At 39.8% G+C, this 17660-nt stretch overlaps 1 pseudogene; it reads left to right on the top strand.

The window, feature by feature from the left end:
- The first annotated feature begins 7161 nt into the window (after window positions 1-7161).
- Window positions 7162-7279, top strand: LOC124597534 (annotated as a pseudogene).
- Window positions 7280-17660: the final 10381 nt, after the last annotated feature.

Here is a 17660-nt window from a genome sequence, read left to right as displayed (position 1 = left end):
AAAAATTTAAAAATTATCTTCTTGGACACAAAGTGATTGTTTACTCTGACCGCAAAACACTAAGTTACTTACAGGAGTGTAGGCTTTATCATAGTAGAATAACCAGATGGGCATTATTCTTACAACAATTTGATTATGAAATTAAATATATTAAGCAGAACGAAAATGTTATTGCTGATGCACTTTCTGGGCTAAATTTTGATAATGAAACAGGTATTGATGACAAAAATTTCAAAATTATGTATTTAAAGGGGATAAAAGAGGAAGGAGAAATTTTAAAAATTTGTAATGACATTAGGAGATACCAAAATCATGATGAAAATTGGAAATTGGTAAAAAGTTATTTGGGAGTTAAGCAAAAGGTAGATGATTATTATAAGGTACACAAAGAGATTCTGTTCAGAAGATTAAGACCTGATTTGGATGACTGGAAATTATGTTGGTCTGGGCAGCACATAGACACATTAGTTAAGTATATATATATATGAGAGTTTTGGACATTGTGGTTCTGTCAAATGCATACAAAAGATTCAGGAAAACGTCTATTTTTATAATATTGCCAGAAGAGTGAAGAAACAATTAGCAGCCTGTGACTGATGCCAAAGAGTAAAGGTGAGTAATCAAACATGCAGAGGGATGATGCAAAATATTTTGCCCAGCAAAAATTTAGAGCTGACATCTTGCGAAATTTACAGACCCCTCCCCAAGTCAAAAGGAGGTTACAGTTTTATCTTTGTGACTGTTGACATATTCTCAAAATTCATCAAATTGTATCCATTAAGGAAAGCCACAAGTAAACAGAATACATCTAGATTAACCAGTGATTATTTCAATAAGGTAGGTATTCCACAAGTAATCTTGTCAGACAATGGCTCACAATTTACATCAAAGGATGGAAAGATTTTGTTGAAAATGCAAACATAAAACATATTTTGATTCAGTTTATCACCCATCCAGTAATCCGGCAGGAAGGTACATGAGAGAGACAGAGAGGTTGTGCAGAACATATTGCAGTAAGAACCATGTAAATTGGATTGAATATGTAAATGATTTCGAAGACATAATGAACAGTTTGCAACGTACATCCACTGGCTTTTCACCAATCGAAATTATGTTTAACAAAAGACCTACTAGCTTTATTACTGAACACATAGATTTTCCAGTTTGTCAAATTTTGTCACCTCAGCAGAGAGAACAAATTGTAAAAGACACCATGAAAAAACAAGCGGATTACATAAAGAAAAGACACGACGCAAAAGGCAGGTTTTCACACTTTAACATTGGTGATTTGGTTTTGGTTAAAATGAAAGAAAAATCTAAACCTATGACTTCAGAATTGAAGAAATTTTTGACATTTATATAGGACCATTTGAGGTGAAACAAAATCCTCACCCAAATGCTTACAGATTGATCTATCCAAAGTCTAGGAAATTATTTGGTTTGAGGAATGTAACTGAATTGAAACCTTGTAAGTCTGATACCTAGAATGAAATTTCCAAATCTCAATAACCTGGAACACAAGGAAAATTTTTCACATTTTACATTGGTTATGAAGTTATTTTCTATCATGTGATATGGAAACTACACATGGTATTGAAGCTTACTTCATGTAATTTCTATTTTGATGACATGTACTATACGTACTATTCATTGAATATATGCCTAGATGTAAGAGAATATTTTGATGGTTGCTTCTGCATTTTGTTTTCTTTGTGTGGTAGGACATGTGCTATTTTAGTTGTAGTTTACTCATGTTAGTTATTAGACATTTTGAGATTCATATTTTATGCTTACTACTATTTTCTTCATGTGCTGATGTCATTTATGCTGAAAACATTTTGTTGCTGTTATTATTATTTTTTCTGAGCCTATATGTTGGAAAAGACTGAAATTGGAATATTATGAACAGACTATGCCTGCTTATATGCCCACTTGACAGTTAGCATGTATGAAAAATAGAAAAGAACTTTCCTCACTGTGGAATTAAAAATCATTCTTTTGTCTATTGTTGGTGAACCATTCTGTCTGCCTATGGAGGCAACACACAGATGCTAACAATTGCCATTTTTCTTAATTTTGTCTTTTTATATAACATGTTTGGGATAAGTGTGATACCTTTTGATATTTTGTATATTACGTTGATGAAATTAAGAGGATACTTGTTGTAAAATCTAACCACTACTTTTGTCATTTTGATGATATTTCTTCTGTTTTTGTAAGACTCAGTGTCACCCTGAGCACTTTTCTTCCTTTTTATTTGTCATATTGTAGGATTTTATGCTACAGTTACATTGGATCTGTATTGGGGGGGGGTGAATATTGGGATAGACAATATATATCAGTGATGGGTTTCTTAAGCTACTGTAGGGGGATTATCACAGTCGTCCATTCTGCCATGACTGCATTGTATTTTATATTGATGGACAGCTGTTGATATTCTGCCTCTCAGTTATATTTTTTGAGCCCTCCGCTTTTATTTTTTATCCTACTGCCTGTCACTGATTCTATTTTATTTTTCTTCTTCTGCTGATGAGAGGGGGATAGGCTGAGCTCTCCAGTAGTACCTATTTCTATCTTTCTTTTCCATCCACATATTTTGAGGTATCGCTCCTCCCTTGTTGCAGTCTCTATAATTGAACCATGTCCTCATGCTCTTCAATACAGATCAACAAGCAATTGTTTTCTTAAATTCTGTCTGGTAATACTTTTCTTTGTCACAAATTTCCATGTTAATGTAGTAAACTGTATCTGGTTGAATAACTTCGAAATTAGTTTCCAGATTTATTTATATACTATCATACCATATTATAGTAGAGTAAAAATTGCAATTACTTTCACATCAAAATGTTGAAGGCCTATGGATAATAAAAGCTTGCTTATGACATGTCACAAACAAGATTTTTTTTAGTAATGTTAGAAAATTAGAAATTTAATGTGTTGTAATATATAGAATTTTTATTGAATATGAATCATAATTGTTAGACTATTAGAATCTTTCATATTTTTTCTTTTATGTAATTCTACTAGTGTTTGATCATTCTTGGTGACATAATATAAAACTTAATATTTGTGTAGGAACTTATACTGAACTGAAGAGTAAAGCCTATGTAATAACTGCAAGTCAACTAACTGTGTAGATAAAGAACCCACTAGCTAAAAGGAACTATGTAAAGGGAAAACCTATGGACCTGCTATTAGAGGTAAAACTTCACTAGGAGAATTGGAACTACACTGGTGAAGTGGACAGTGAGTTATATATAAATGATGGACTGAAAATAACAATTGGACTCTTGTTTGAAAAAATTTTAATACTTTTCTTATTTTATTGCCAAGAGACATATTCTGTGCTCATGTACATAGTTGTAACTAAGATAAAAAATTTTTGTGAATTTCTCTTTACGTACAATACTTACAGATTAACGGATAACATTTTGATATTTATGTCTACTGTTGTAAAGAGAGCGAAGGGAGGCCTGTTGTAAAATTAGGTAATTTTTGCAAGTTTGAAAAGATATGCCTAAAGCAATTTTTAATCTTTTAATATTGTACCATGCCGATCAATAATCTCTATGTACTGTTTCAAAGATACTATTATTCTATATAATGATTACTGTAATTTACTACCTTGTTATCTTGCTGTTTGGGACACACAATCCCGTGCAGCTTGTGGATGAAATCGTGTGTGTGTGTGTGGGGGGGGGGGGGTGTTGTAATGGTACTTGAAATACGTAACCATTACGGCACCTCAACTCAACCTCTCCATGCCAGCAATATTCTACTGTGTTTCAGTAAAGCAGTTGACATATTTCTGAGACAATATTCAGATTTGATTTCATTAATGTAGAGGTATTTTGATACATTGATATGTTTGTATTGCAATGATATTATTGTTATGTGTATTCTTTCTTTTGCCACTATGATCTTTGACGTATCTGTAACTCTGATTTTTGGGCGCGTAAGCGATTATTAGTTAGTTAGAGAGTTGGTCCTTGACAAGGTCAAGTCTTGGATGTCCGATTGGAAAGACGCATATTGTAGTTAGTTTATAAAATGTGAGCTTTAACAGTGAGGAAAATGTTTTCAAGTATGTTTTGTATGTCGTGAAGTGATGTTTTGTGTGTTACATGATATTGCAACAAAAGCAATAAAAAGGAAGTGCAACTTAAATTCGGAGTGCTGATTATTTTTTTACATCACCATTGTCGTGCAAAAATGTAATCTTCAAGAATGGTTTGTGAAACACATCTATAAAACATTTGTATTAAGTAGAATAAAACCTAGGCCTCTTTGAATCCGGGCTTGGAATCATCACCACCTAGATTTTCGACTATTGAGCGATCATTTTCCAACGAGACCAGCGTGGGAAACGCGAAAAGATGAGTGCCTAGTTTATTCATTATTACATGAAATGACTTTATTATCTGTGCTCTAATAACACCTACCACATAATAACCTTGTTGTTCCCCAAAAATGCAGTATTTAGCAGCGTGAGCAACACCACAGTCATTATTAAATTTTGACCTTTGTTGTGGTAGGGTTGTTAGACACTGCTGCCTGATTTGATCTCAGATGTTCCGAAGGTGTTTTGAATTCTGACTGTAATTCTGGACCCACTATCTCTTCCACATCGACTCTAAGTTTTTCTGAAATGTCGACCTTTCTTTCCACCTGTATACAGTCTCCTCTGCGTTTGACAGTGGGATTCCCATTGCATTCTCAATGTTGTCGTCCTTGCTTTTAATTTCTACAAAGTTTGTTTGGACTTTACTACCAACCTTTATATCTATTCGATTTCTTCGCATTTTTCGTGAAGCCATTTCCAGTTGGCTACCCTGCAGTTCCTATTTATTTCATTCTTAAGTTTTTTTTATATTTCTGTATTTCTGCCCTTCCTTATTTTGTCGATCGGTTGAAGTATGTTTCTGTTACCCAGTATATCTTTGCAGTTTCTTTCTTACAGCCTATATTTGTTCTTCCAACATCTGTGATTGCAGATTTTAGTATGTCACTCCTCTTCAGCTGAAATGAACGAAGTTGCATTAGGTGTCACTAACGTGTCCCACCTGTGCTCCATAGGATTTAAGTCAAGGGAACAGGCAGGCCAGACCATTCGCCAAATATCCTCTCGATGAAAGACATCCACCACATGCGCAGTTCTAAACTGGCGCACGTTAGCAAACATAAAAGTGAAGTCATGGCCGAATCACACCCTGAAAAGACACGCATGAGGAAGAAGTACAGTGTCACAGTAGCGTTGAACGGTGAGTATGCCGTGTTGAAAGATTTTTGGGTCGCTATGCCCATGCAAATTTATGCTTTCTCATACCATTACACCTGGACCACGAAAACGATAATGTTCGACAATCTTCCTGGGGGTATTACGGGCCCTCAAATGGCGAGAGGTGGGACCAGATAATGAATCCAGGAGTATAGTCGACTGTGATCGTATTGTTGTTGCAGTTGTTGCGGTGTGGGCAGTCATTGAGTTTCTTGGGGGTACTGATATCCAAATCTTCGAGCTCGGTCCACTCACCGGTCAATGTTACAGCGACAATGTACTTCGATCCCGTACCTGTCTTTTCATGCGTGCACTCGATACTGACTTCATTGTTATCGATGACAGAACGCAACTACACTCCTGGAAATTGAAATAAGAACACCGTGAATTCATTGTCCCAGGAAGGGGAAACTTTATTGACACATTCCTGGGGTCAGATACATCACATGATCACACTGACAGAACCACAGGCACATAGACACAGGCAACAGAGCACGCACAATGTCGGCACTAGTACAGTGTATATCCACCTTTCGCAGCAATGCAGGCTGCTATTCTCCCATGGAGACGATCGTACAGATGCTGGATGTAGTCCTGTGGAACGGCTTGCCATGCCATTTCCACCTGGCGCCTCAGTTGGACCAGCGTTCGTGCTGGACGTGCAGACCGCGTGAGACGACGCTTCATCCAGTCCCAAACATGCTCAATGGGGGACAGATCCGGAGATCTTGCTGGCCAGGGTAGTTGACTTACACCTTCTAGAGCACGTTGGGTGGCACGGGATACATGCGGACGTGCATTGTCCTGTTGGAACAGCAAGTTCCCTTGCCGGTCTAGGAATGGTAGAACGATGGGTTCGATGACGGTTTGGATGTACCGTGCACTATTCAGTGTCCCCTCGACGATCACCAGTGGTGTACGGCCAGTGTAGGAGATCGCTCCCCACACCATGATGCCGGGTGTTGGCCCTGTGTGCCTCGGTCGTATGCAGTCCTGATTGTGGCGCTCACCTGCACGGCGCCAAACACGCATACGACCATCATTGGCACCAAGGCAGAAGCGACTCTCATCGCTGAAGACGACACGTCTCCATTCGTCCCTCCATTCACGCCTGTCGCGACACCACTGGAGGCGGGCTGCACGATGTTGGGGCGTGAGCGGAAGACGGCCTAACGGTGTGCGGGACCGTAGCCCAGCTTCATGGAGACGGTTGCGAATGGTCCTCGCCGATACCCCAGGAGCAACAGTGTCCCTAATTTGCTGGGAAGTGGCGGTGCGGTCCCCTACGGTACTGCGTAGGATCCTACGGTCTTGGCGTGCATCCGTTCGTCGCTGCGGTCCGGTCCCTGGTCGACGGGCACGTGCAGCTTCCGCCGACCACTGGCGACAACATCGATGTACTGTGGAGACCTCACGCCCCACGTGTTGAGCAATTCGGCGGTACGTCCACCTGGCCTCCCGCATGCCCACTATACGCCCTCGCTCAAAGTCCGTCAACTGCACGTACGGTTCACGTCCACGCTGTCGCGGCATGCTACCAGTGTTAAAGACTGCGATGGAGCTCCGTATACCACGGCAAACTGGCTGACACTGACGGTGGCGGTGCACAAATGCTGCGCAGCTAGCGCCATTCGACGGCCAACACCGCGGTTCCTGGTGTGTCCGCTGTGCCGTGCGTGTGATCATTGCTTGTACAGCCCTCTCGCAGTGTCCGGAGCAAGTATGGTGGGTCTGACACACCGGTGTCAATATGTTCTTTTTTCCATTTCCAGGAGTGTATATAAAATTCCGCAGGCAAAGGAGCTCTTGGAAAGAGGAGGTATTCGGCGAATGGACTGGCCTGCCCGTTTCCCCGATTTAAATCCTATCGAAAACACCTGGGAGCCAACGGCCTTGCCGCAGTAGTAACACCGGTTCCCGTCAGGTCACCGAAGTTAAGCGCTGTTGGGCTGGGCTAGCACTTGGATGGGTGACCATCCGGTCTGCCGAGCGCTGTTGGCAAGCGGGCTGCACTCAGCCCTTGTGAGGCAAACTGAGGAGCTACTTGACTGAGAAGTAGCGGCTCCGGTCTCGGAAACTGACATCCGGCCGGGAGAGCGGTGTGCTGACTACAAGCCCCAACATATACGCATCCAGGAACACCTGTGGGCTTAAGATGACACGGCGGCTGGTCGGTACCGTTGGGCCTTCATGTCCTGTTCGGGAGAAGTTTAGTTTTAGTTTAGAAAACACATGGGATGCGTAGGGGAATCGGATTGCAGCCCCTACACATGCGTTAAAAATGACCCAGCAGATGACAACCGCGCTTGTGGAGGAATGGAGGGTCCGTCAAAAGAACTCGTTGTCGCCAGAATGGGAGTACGTTGGGAGCATACACTGCCGTACATGGTGCTCACATCCTCTATTAGGAAGCACGTCCCACCTTCGAGGCCACCATAAATCACGATGACTTCACTGTAAATATTGCCATTTTTGGTCGTCTTGCTACTTAATCCTTTCACTAATATTCTGTAGTACACGCTAGCAGATGTTTGAATGTTTGGTCTAAGATTCATCAAGCTATGTTCAAAATGGCTCTGAGCACTATGGGACTCAACTTCTGAGGTCATCAGTCCCCTAGAACTTAGAACTACTTAAACCTAACTAACCTCAGGACATCACACATACCCATGCCCGAGGCAGGATTCGAACCGGCGACCGTAGCGGTCCCGCGGTCCCAGACTGTAGCGCCTACAACCGCTCGGCCACCCAGGCCGGCTCAAGCTGTGTTCCTTTTCAGTGAGACCTCATGAGAAAGTTACTATCGCTCTGCAGTTTTCCACACACGTGTATGAGAAATAATTTACTTTCATGGTCTGAGCGTGGCAAAGATACGAATTTTTCCAGCTGACGAGGCTTATTGAAAAATACCAAAAAACAGAATATACTTATGTAAATACTGTGCACATAATCATGCAACACTGTGACGCATAGCTTTGATAGAAACGTATGTCCCAATGTAATCCGAATATTTTCACCCAGCAGCAGATGCACAACATCCGTACTTTTAGTATGAAGTTCTGCATAAATCTTCAGTAGTCTCGAAACAGCGAAATAAAATGCATACACTTCGTCACACAGGTCGCAACATGATAAGTGACCGACTGCTGCATTTATGAATGTGAAAAGTCATAATCGCTCCACATGGGAGGTGGTAGAACCTAGTTGTCACGAGCCACCTCGAAACGAAACGAAGACGATCTGCATTTCCACGCCGTTCTGAATGACACGTGACGATATCAACTGACAACATGATGAAGAAAATGCTTAACGTAGCAGAGATGTTCAGCTGTGACTGTTGGAACCACCGTGAATGGAACTGTCCCTAACGAAAGAGATGCCCATGGAGATCCTACGCGTGTGACTACACGTCTGGCAATCAAGTAGTGGCTGGGAATAGCAGGTTTCGGTGATGCAGGTTGAGGTTATCATTAACTGAAATATCTGCACAAAATTTTTCTGGTTGCAAACCTCGCTTTTCCTATCATGTTACACATGTGTACTGTTCTGTGCTTAGTGGTAAATACTATACACACTTCTCATGATCACATAAAAGTAGCATTGCAACTTTCTAATCTCCAAATCCAAACTCTGATTAATAACTGGCAAAGTAAACTATTTTATACGAAGTGACTGGAGTTGTAAATATTAGCACGTAAGTGTATTTTTTTTTCATCAACTACTGATGTGGATGAACCGTAGATTGTGTGTTACAGTTTCTTTCATTCAGCGGTCTCTGTTCTATTCCTTTCGCAGCTCCTGCTTTAAAAAATCCCATTTGCAGCGGAAACATTCCCGGCACTCAAAAGCCATTTACCGCATTTTCTGGTCTCTCATTTCGCAAATAACAGTTCCCGCCTTACTGAGCTTTTACGCTAGAGGTAATTTTTCTTCTGTCTGACAGAGACATTGCCTTTCATCAGTCCTTCGTCTGTAGGTACTTCCTGAAGAATTGCCTTCCTTTCGCATTTCGTCCATGGACTCTGAAACGACTTTATCATTCAAGCCTATCAGTGTAATGTGAAGTTACAAACTGAATAAGGAAGAAGATTCTGTGTACGACGACGTGGTCTTTGTATGTGCTTGATTCGAAAATCCCTTGTAGCAGAACAAAATAAGTTTATGCGAAATTAGACATTAATTTCATGATAACTGTGTGATATCATACAAGAAAAAGATGTGGAAAAACCGAAACCGAAGATCCCTGTCAAAAAATGGCAACTGCTTTCAGATTAACACAAATATTTATAATAGAAAATCACTTCCTAAATTCAGCAAACTTAGACATAACAGCAGTGTAATCAAAAGTGAGTGTCTTTATTGAGCAGAAACTTTAATTTTAAATAGAAGGAGAGGTATTCAATAAATTCAAAAGAATTAAAGAAAGATTATTAGGAAAATATTAACCCCCCCCCCCCCCCAAACTGACTGATGGAGAAACTTATAGACTGAGAAGTAATAAGGAAATAGAAGAATACATAGACATACACGGTGACGTGAGGAAACGAAGACTAAATATTATGGGCACCTTAAAAAATTGCACCCACTAGGTTGACAAAACAAATAGCAGAATTCTACCAAAACAGAAGTAAGGCCAATATTGAGCCACTTAAATGGATCGCTGCGATTAAGGAGGATCTTAAAGTAGCCGGTATAGCTCAGGAGGACGTTACAGATGGAAAAACATTCAGGTAAAAGACATTTGCTTGGAAAGTTGGTCAGAGGGAAATTAGAAAACTAACTGGAACACCGTGGTCTGGTGAAAGAAATATTCATTCTGAAAGGATGAAACAAATTTGCATTCAAAGGAAGGCCAACCATGTAAAGCGACACTGACTGATTGTAACTCGCGTGGTCCTGTTGGGCACATACGTGAATAACAACAACAAAAATTATCCATTTCAAACTGCGTGATATACGACTATATAACTTGTAGCGGATTAAAAATAAATTCAGACGGAGTTAAACATTAATTCCATGTTAACTGATAACAAAGTTGTGTATTATCAAAATTTTATTGATTTCAAATTTCACGGTAGAAAACTAAGATCACCATTACACAGAATGTTTTGAAAACATAGGGAATAGCTTTTGGGAAACTCTAAGCAAGTAACAGAATATATTATCTAATGTTCAGAAACTTCATTATTCTATGCTATGAACACCGCATACGAACTCTATCACACTTAGTTGGAATCCAACAAAGTGCCCTTATCCGTCATCTAATGGCAATCCTTGTTGCGTTTCGCAGATTTCGGTGGTGATTGAACAGACAGACTTACATTATCTTGCAAATTATAATAAGAATTACAGGCTGTGTTTCCCCCCCAAAAAGAGGTTCAGTATCATGTGTCACCTCTTCTGCTGCTACTCATTCGAGGTTGCTCATTGATCAAAGATCTTCCAGGTAGTGAAACGGAAATTATTTTTCATTAACATATATAATCATCTGTCCTTTCTCCACTTCATTTCGCTAAATATCAATTTTCTTGTTCTTGTTACAGACTGAAGAATTTTATTGTTTTTCCACATGTGCAAATATTGTCCAGGTTGTAGTTATGATATGATGGTAAAGTATTATTCCTTATGTAAGGCAATGCGATGGTCCAGGCGGAGATATAGTTTTATACCTGTGTAAAATGTTGTTGTGATTGGGAAGATTTCAGATCTGAAATGAGAGAATTTGAGTTAATGTGTCGAAAAGGCTTCGGGCGAGAGTTACAGACGCGCTATGTAAACATCTAAATTTGATTGTGAGACATTTTGTCAAATACATTTGATCTTAGACTCAGTATTTTTATAACTGATTCCGCAAAAACCCTTTCCGTTGCTCTTGGCTAAGTGAGTACAACTGAAGGCTGTGGAATAAAAATTTTTGACGCCGCATTATTTTGTGAACGAGGGTTAGTGCTGTGTTAAATTACAAGATCATTTAAATATTACTTTTGTAATTTGAATCATGTGGGAAGTGGAAAACTAACAAATGAAAATTCCTGTTAATTACATGCTGAAGTGTATCATACTGTGACTTGTTCTTCGGGATTTTATTGAGGAGAGACTAAGACGAAGTAATCGACATTGTACGCACTTCAGAACCAATTTTAAGTAGTGAGAGGCTGTCGCGTGTATGGACTGTTCGCTCAATTTGCGTGATGAGCGTGTGAACTAAAATCGAAATGCACACTTTGATAAAATAAAACTGGAACGGGTGCGTGCTGCAGATTGTATTAACCATATTTTGCCCTGACTGGACGCCAAACTTCTATTCTGTACCATTATTAAAATTACCTGACAGCATTCAACGTCTTTTCCGACGTGTTCGCCGTTGCCGAAGTACCACAACAAATGGGTAGGTCACTTTCATTGTTTGGCTAGTACTATGTATGAAAAATGGAACGTCCGTATTCCGTCATCATCGTCGGTCGTGTGTTGTTTCTTGAGTGGTTGTCGTGTCTGAGGAAATGCGAAAGATGGGCTGATTCAAAAAAAATGGTTCAAATGTCTCTGAGCACTATGGGACTCAACTGCTGTGGTCATCAGTCCCCTATAACTTAGAACTACTTAATCCTAACTAACATAAGGACATCACACACACCCATGCCCGAGGCAGGATTCGAACCTGCGACCGTAGCAGTCGCACGGTTCCGGACTGCGCGCCTAGAACCGCGAGACCACCGCGGCCGGCTGGCTGATCCAAGATTCGGGGTGAAAACACATCAGGAAAGAAAGCCCGGAAAGATACTGCTTGTGCAGGATAATAGAGACAACTCGTGGGCAATGCACCGGAATATTTCCTACGGAGGCGGAAAATGAGGGCCCTCTCTTACCGGTTTCCAAAGTAGTCGCGCAAATGGACCGTACTTCGTACTGGTAAAGAAAAATACGAGAAGGAAAGAAGTGAAACTGGACTCTCTTATCTTCATACCCCATGGAAGAAGAGAAGCGTTTAGAACCGCCTAACAAATATGGATACTTTCGCACAAGTAGCGTTGCGGCTTAACATAGACAATTATCACCATAACTGAGGTCGGCGTACGTTACATAAGTTTATTATTGTTTCCAGCTGCTCATCCACTACTAAAAGATCTAGTGACTCTGAAATGAGTAGTACTTACCCTCTTTCTGACAACCCATATGCGTACAGATATGTACACAAAAATGTTTCTTTACTTTTACGCAGTATACTTTGTTTCTACGTGTCATAAATTTATCGTCTATAGCCTGTAGCTTGTAACGTTCAGCTCCTGAAGTGAGAATAGTTTCATGTATCCAATGAGAAAGGAAAATTACAATTTGTTCTTAGCGTGGAAGTTTGTCTTGAGTTTCTCGTAGAGGTCAGCTTTAATCGTCGTGCACAAAGCGAGTGTGATAAATAGTTCTGCCACTGGTTGTGGACCGTTGTTGTCTCGGATACATTCCGCATTACAAGTCTGTGGTTAGGTTAGCAGTTCAGTCTTCAAATTAGCTGTCGACAGAGCACCTCGCGTTCCCGTCATACCTCACGGCGGCCGCTGCCATCACTGCCCCTCACACTTTCACTGCATCGTCAATCCGTCAATATATCGATCGCCGGAGGGCACATATTGACATATTGTCAATACCAGAAGTACTGACGACCAGCATTGGCTGCCACAAAAATATTTTGAATATTGTCAATGCGTAAAGAGCGTTTGAGTTCGTGCATTGAGTTTTCACAATATTCGCCATTCAGAAGTCGGCAGCACTTTATGAACCAGCCACACAACGTTAGTGTGCACTACTTATATTTCCAGTTCGTCTTTGAGCATAATCTTCTAGATTCAATTTTTCAAGTAATCTTGTAACACAAAACAGTCTTTATAGGACTACGTGGCAATAGCCATATTTATCACTTTGGTGGGTGGCCATTGGATGGGTAAAAAATATTTTACATTAATCACCCGAATGTGTCACTGCAGGACAGATATAATTACTTCAAAGATTCAATACCATTTCTGATAGTTGTGTTTGTTGTGACTACAGCGCTAACTTCAAGCATTAGAATGACGTGCCCGTCGCCAGAAGTCTCGGTTGAACATAATTTGTCGACGACTGCGACTCCCTCTCCCATTAACGAATATTTCTTCTCTGTGCTATGAAGTACCAACATTAATAATTTGTCGTATGATGAAAGATTCATAAGAAAATAGTTTATGATATATTTTGTTTCCATGGCTAAGATTTTTTTCTGTCAATTAACATACGACAAGCCATTCTCCAACTTATATCCTCCCTTTAGTTGCTTTCTGTTGTTTACCAGCTATAGCTAAGCTAATTGTGGCACATGCTTTCTTTTGGGTGGTCGACATCTTAACAACTGGCAGTTCTGCACTAGGAGAGTCGTCCGAGGTTTTGCCCTCTCGTAAGGATACGTTATTTATATTGTAATAACTGTTAGTTTAGTACAAATTACTCATTAAATACGTGCATTAGTGCGTTTTAAGCTTATTATTAAAGGTATCACTTTCCTTTAGGTATTAGTCCAGAAAAACCGAAGAAGTCTCAAGGACGGATGTAGTCGTATATTTGTTCACTTTTTGGTACAGTTAAAGTAGAGAACACTGTTTAATTAAGCTGTTTTCCTTTCCAACAGTTTAATTTGAGCGTGTCTATTCGTTATTAAGTTCATATTTCCGGAAAGTAGCTCGTATCATAAGTTGTTTGATTTAAAATCTCTCAGTAGTCTACATACACATGGATACTCTGCAAATCATACTTAAGTCCCTGTCAGAGGGTTCGTTCGTTGACATGTAGATTACGTACAGTAAAGTTTCATTCTGTCGTGATTAAAATAAGTAACAGATACTGCAGCTGAATGAATGAAAAGTTCTTGCTATAAGCGGAAAAAAATAATTTTTTACCTTATATCGTACACCTGAAGAGCTAGCCTGTGGTCCTAATTCTTGCTGTACTTAAATAACGAATATTCGTATAGTGTAAAGTGTACTAAATGAATTAACGCGACTTTTAAGAGTGTAAAATATGTTGCAATGCGTGATAAATGTGGATGTTGCCACGGAATAGACAAAGAGGCAGTGGTATGTTTGGAATATCAGTTGGAACTTCGTTGAGGGTGACTAACTGTAGTGGGGAACCGAATGCGGATCAGTACGAGGCTCTGCAATGGATCTGTAGGCCTTGTAAAAAAGACAAGAGAGTCTCTGAGCAGTAGGAGAACATTTGTGTCCTTCAGACTGAATTAGACAAGCGAAATTTGATCTAGATATGTTGAAAAATGATAAAGATCTTGGGAGAGAGGTAAAGGTAACATGCAATGGGCACAAGAGCAACAGCTCTTCAACTTCACCTACGTTTGAGCTAACAGCATCGAATAAATTTGACTTGTTAATTGAAGTAGGAGGGGAAGAGCCTCGTCCAGGTGTTGGTCACAGTAGGATGCAGCAGACGTCTAGCAAACAAACTCGATGTAGGTAGGTTCCAAGAGTTGAAGTAAAGAGTAGCCAAGTGAGGGGTGTAGGCCATACGGTACAGGACAAATTAGGAACAGGGTTCTGGGTCACGAGTATAGTGAAGCAAACTGGTAGCCTTAGCCAGGTGACAAAGGCATAGGTTTTGGCAGAAGACGATCTGGTATTTACTGTAGGTGTAGCAGGGAACAGTGTAGCTGAGAACAATACTAACAGCAGTAGAGGTGACCCGGATGAAATACGGGTAGCAACTACACACACAAATGTGAGTTTTCTGGCCGTCCTGCAGCGCCATAACCAACTACGGGTTAACACTGTTGTGAATTGTGAGAATACCCCGCTGAGAAGGCTGCTAATGTCTGAAATGAAATCTCATATGAGTGCAGCTCCTGTTGCTACAGTTGGGAGATGGAGAAATACTAGACGAGGCCTAAACCTGAATAGGGGAGGGAAAGAGACTGAGAGCTTCTTGCAGATAATGTATGGGGGCACCATATACAATTCAAGATCCGTGTGGGTACTGGTGTCAGAGAGACACTTTTCTTAGATTACAATCAGGAGTTTGAAAGAAGGGAAAGTAACAGAAGAGCTACACAAAATGCTTAAGAATGCACATAAAATAAGGTTAACTAATTTTATCAAAATATTGGAGGACTGAGTAATAAAGCTGAAGACCTTCTTCTCTGTTTCGAAAATTTAGCGATCTCTTGAAATATAGACATCCCGTGCCTCTCTTCTTACCACATAACCACAGGGTTAGATGTTACATAAAAAATGTTACACTATAGTAACTTACTCAAGCAGAAGTGACGTGGCAAAAGAAGGAGTTGTTACATATATTAAGACAGAATACAAGTTCAAAAAATTGAGAGAAGTAGATTTTATAGTAATTAATACTGATAAGTATCTCATTTTTAATTGTACCTGTATGTATATCCACACCGGGAAATTTTGAACTGGATTCCTTACTGTGCTATCTGTCAGACAGCAGCAAGCAAGTAATAGTCTGCGGTGACTTCATTGTAGTTTTCTAAAGGATTCTGATAGGAAAAATGATCTCGATACCTTATTTGGATGCTACAATTTGTTCTCAATAATTAAATTTTCGACATGTGTGGATAAAGATAGTAACAACCTAACTGATAACGTTTCCTTTGACGAAGCTCAAAGCAAGAAAATAACTGTTTATCCAGTAACAAATACTCTCTCTCATCGTGATGCACGGTTAGTTAGGAATAATATCATAGTGCCACAGAGTATGGATAATTTTCAATGGAAATCAGTTAGAATAATTAATGGCTCCAGGACAAATGTTTTTAAGAATAGTTTGCAGGAGATGACCTGGGATGATATTTATAATGAACCAAATGCTAACATAACATTTAATCTGTTCCATGATAAATTCGTGCCGGCCGGGTGGCCGAACGGTTCTAGGCGCTACAATCTGGAACCGCACGACCGCTACGGTCGCAGGTTAGAATCCTGCATCGGGCATGGATGTGTGTGATTTCTTTAGGTTAGTTAGGTTTCAGTAGTTCTAAGTTCTAGGGGACTTATGACCTTAGAAGTTTAGTCCCGTAGTGCTCAGAGCCCTTTGAACCATTTTGATAAATTCGTATCATTATTTTAAAGTATCTTTCCGCATAAGCTAATCAGGAAAGACACTAGACAGCCGTGTAAACAACCGTAAATCACTAGAGGGATTAAAGTACCTTGTGAAAGGAAAACGAAGTGTATCTTTTGGAAAGGACAAGCATGGATTTTGCAGTAGCTGCGCATTAAAAAACTATATAAAATTGCTAAGAAAAGTTATTAACAAACCAGGAAACCTGTACATAATGTTAGAAACCAGTAACACCGACAACAGACTTAGATGTATGTGGAATGTAGTGAAACGAGAGACATGACAACCAGCCACAAAAGAAGATAACATCGCAATTTAGCTGAAGGGAAGTACTATAAATGATGAGTCGCAGGTAGCAAATGTATTTAATAATAATTCCCAAAGTATAGTAGAAAGCATAGAAACTCACGGTTCAAGAGAAAATCACAGCAGTATGTTGGGAAAGTACTTCTCATAAAATTCATCATATGAATGTATCACCAACTATCCATTCTCAGATTCATAAAAATATACATTCTCTCGAAAATAAAAGCTCGTCTGGTTTTGATGGGGTTTCCAATAGAAGTACTAAATATTTGTTCCCATATAATGAACCCAGTCTTATCCAAAATATCTATTGCATCACTAACTCAAGACATATTTCCAAAGAGACTGAAATATGCCGTTATAAAGCCCCCTTTAAGAAGTCTGATACGAGATATGTCATTAACTACCGACCTGCTTCACTGGTGACATCTTTTTCCAAAATTTTTGAGAAGGTCATTTATACAGACTTACTCCTCGATAATTGTAGTTGTTCTATCTGTGAAAAATACTACACGACATTTTCTTGTTCTTCCTGTTCTGGCAGAGGCACGATACTGATGTAAGTGAACGAGATATTTCTTTTCACCACTAGTAATTGTATCACTATATTTGAGACATGTTTTCATTTTTAAAGCGATTAACTCTCTACAGTCATTGCATTCTTTCTAAAAAGTCGAGCCGGGTGTCTCATTTCGACATCCGATTAACCTTTCACCAAATAGCTTCTTTTCTTTTAACGTTAACTACGTACAATGTCATTCGTCACAAAGGACACCCTTAGCCCATAATGTATTTTTAGCCGAAGGTCCTTTTTATCCGTTCTAATAAAGGGTGTGAATACAATTTCATTTAAAGTCAAAATAATCACCATTTACAACAATTTCTGCGCTAAATGAGAGTAGTAGCAGTTCCTGTTTTTTGTCGCTTTTGGAGGGGATCCTATAGTTAAAACTTTACGATACTTTTA

This window comes from Schistocerca americana, chromosome 2 (assembly GCF_021461395.2).
Source record: "Schistocerca americana isolate TAMUIC-IGC-003095 chromosome 2, iqSchAmer2.1, whole genome shotgun sequence".
In the NCBI taxonomy this organism is placed as follows: domain Eukaryota; kingdom Metazoa; phylum Arthropoda; class Insecta; order Orthoptera; family Acrididae; genus Schistocerca; species Schistocerca americana.
This window is presented reverse-complemented; position numbering and strand designations above follow the sequence as displayed.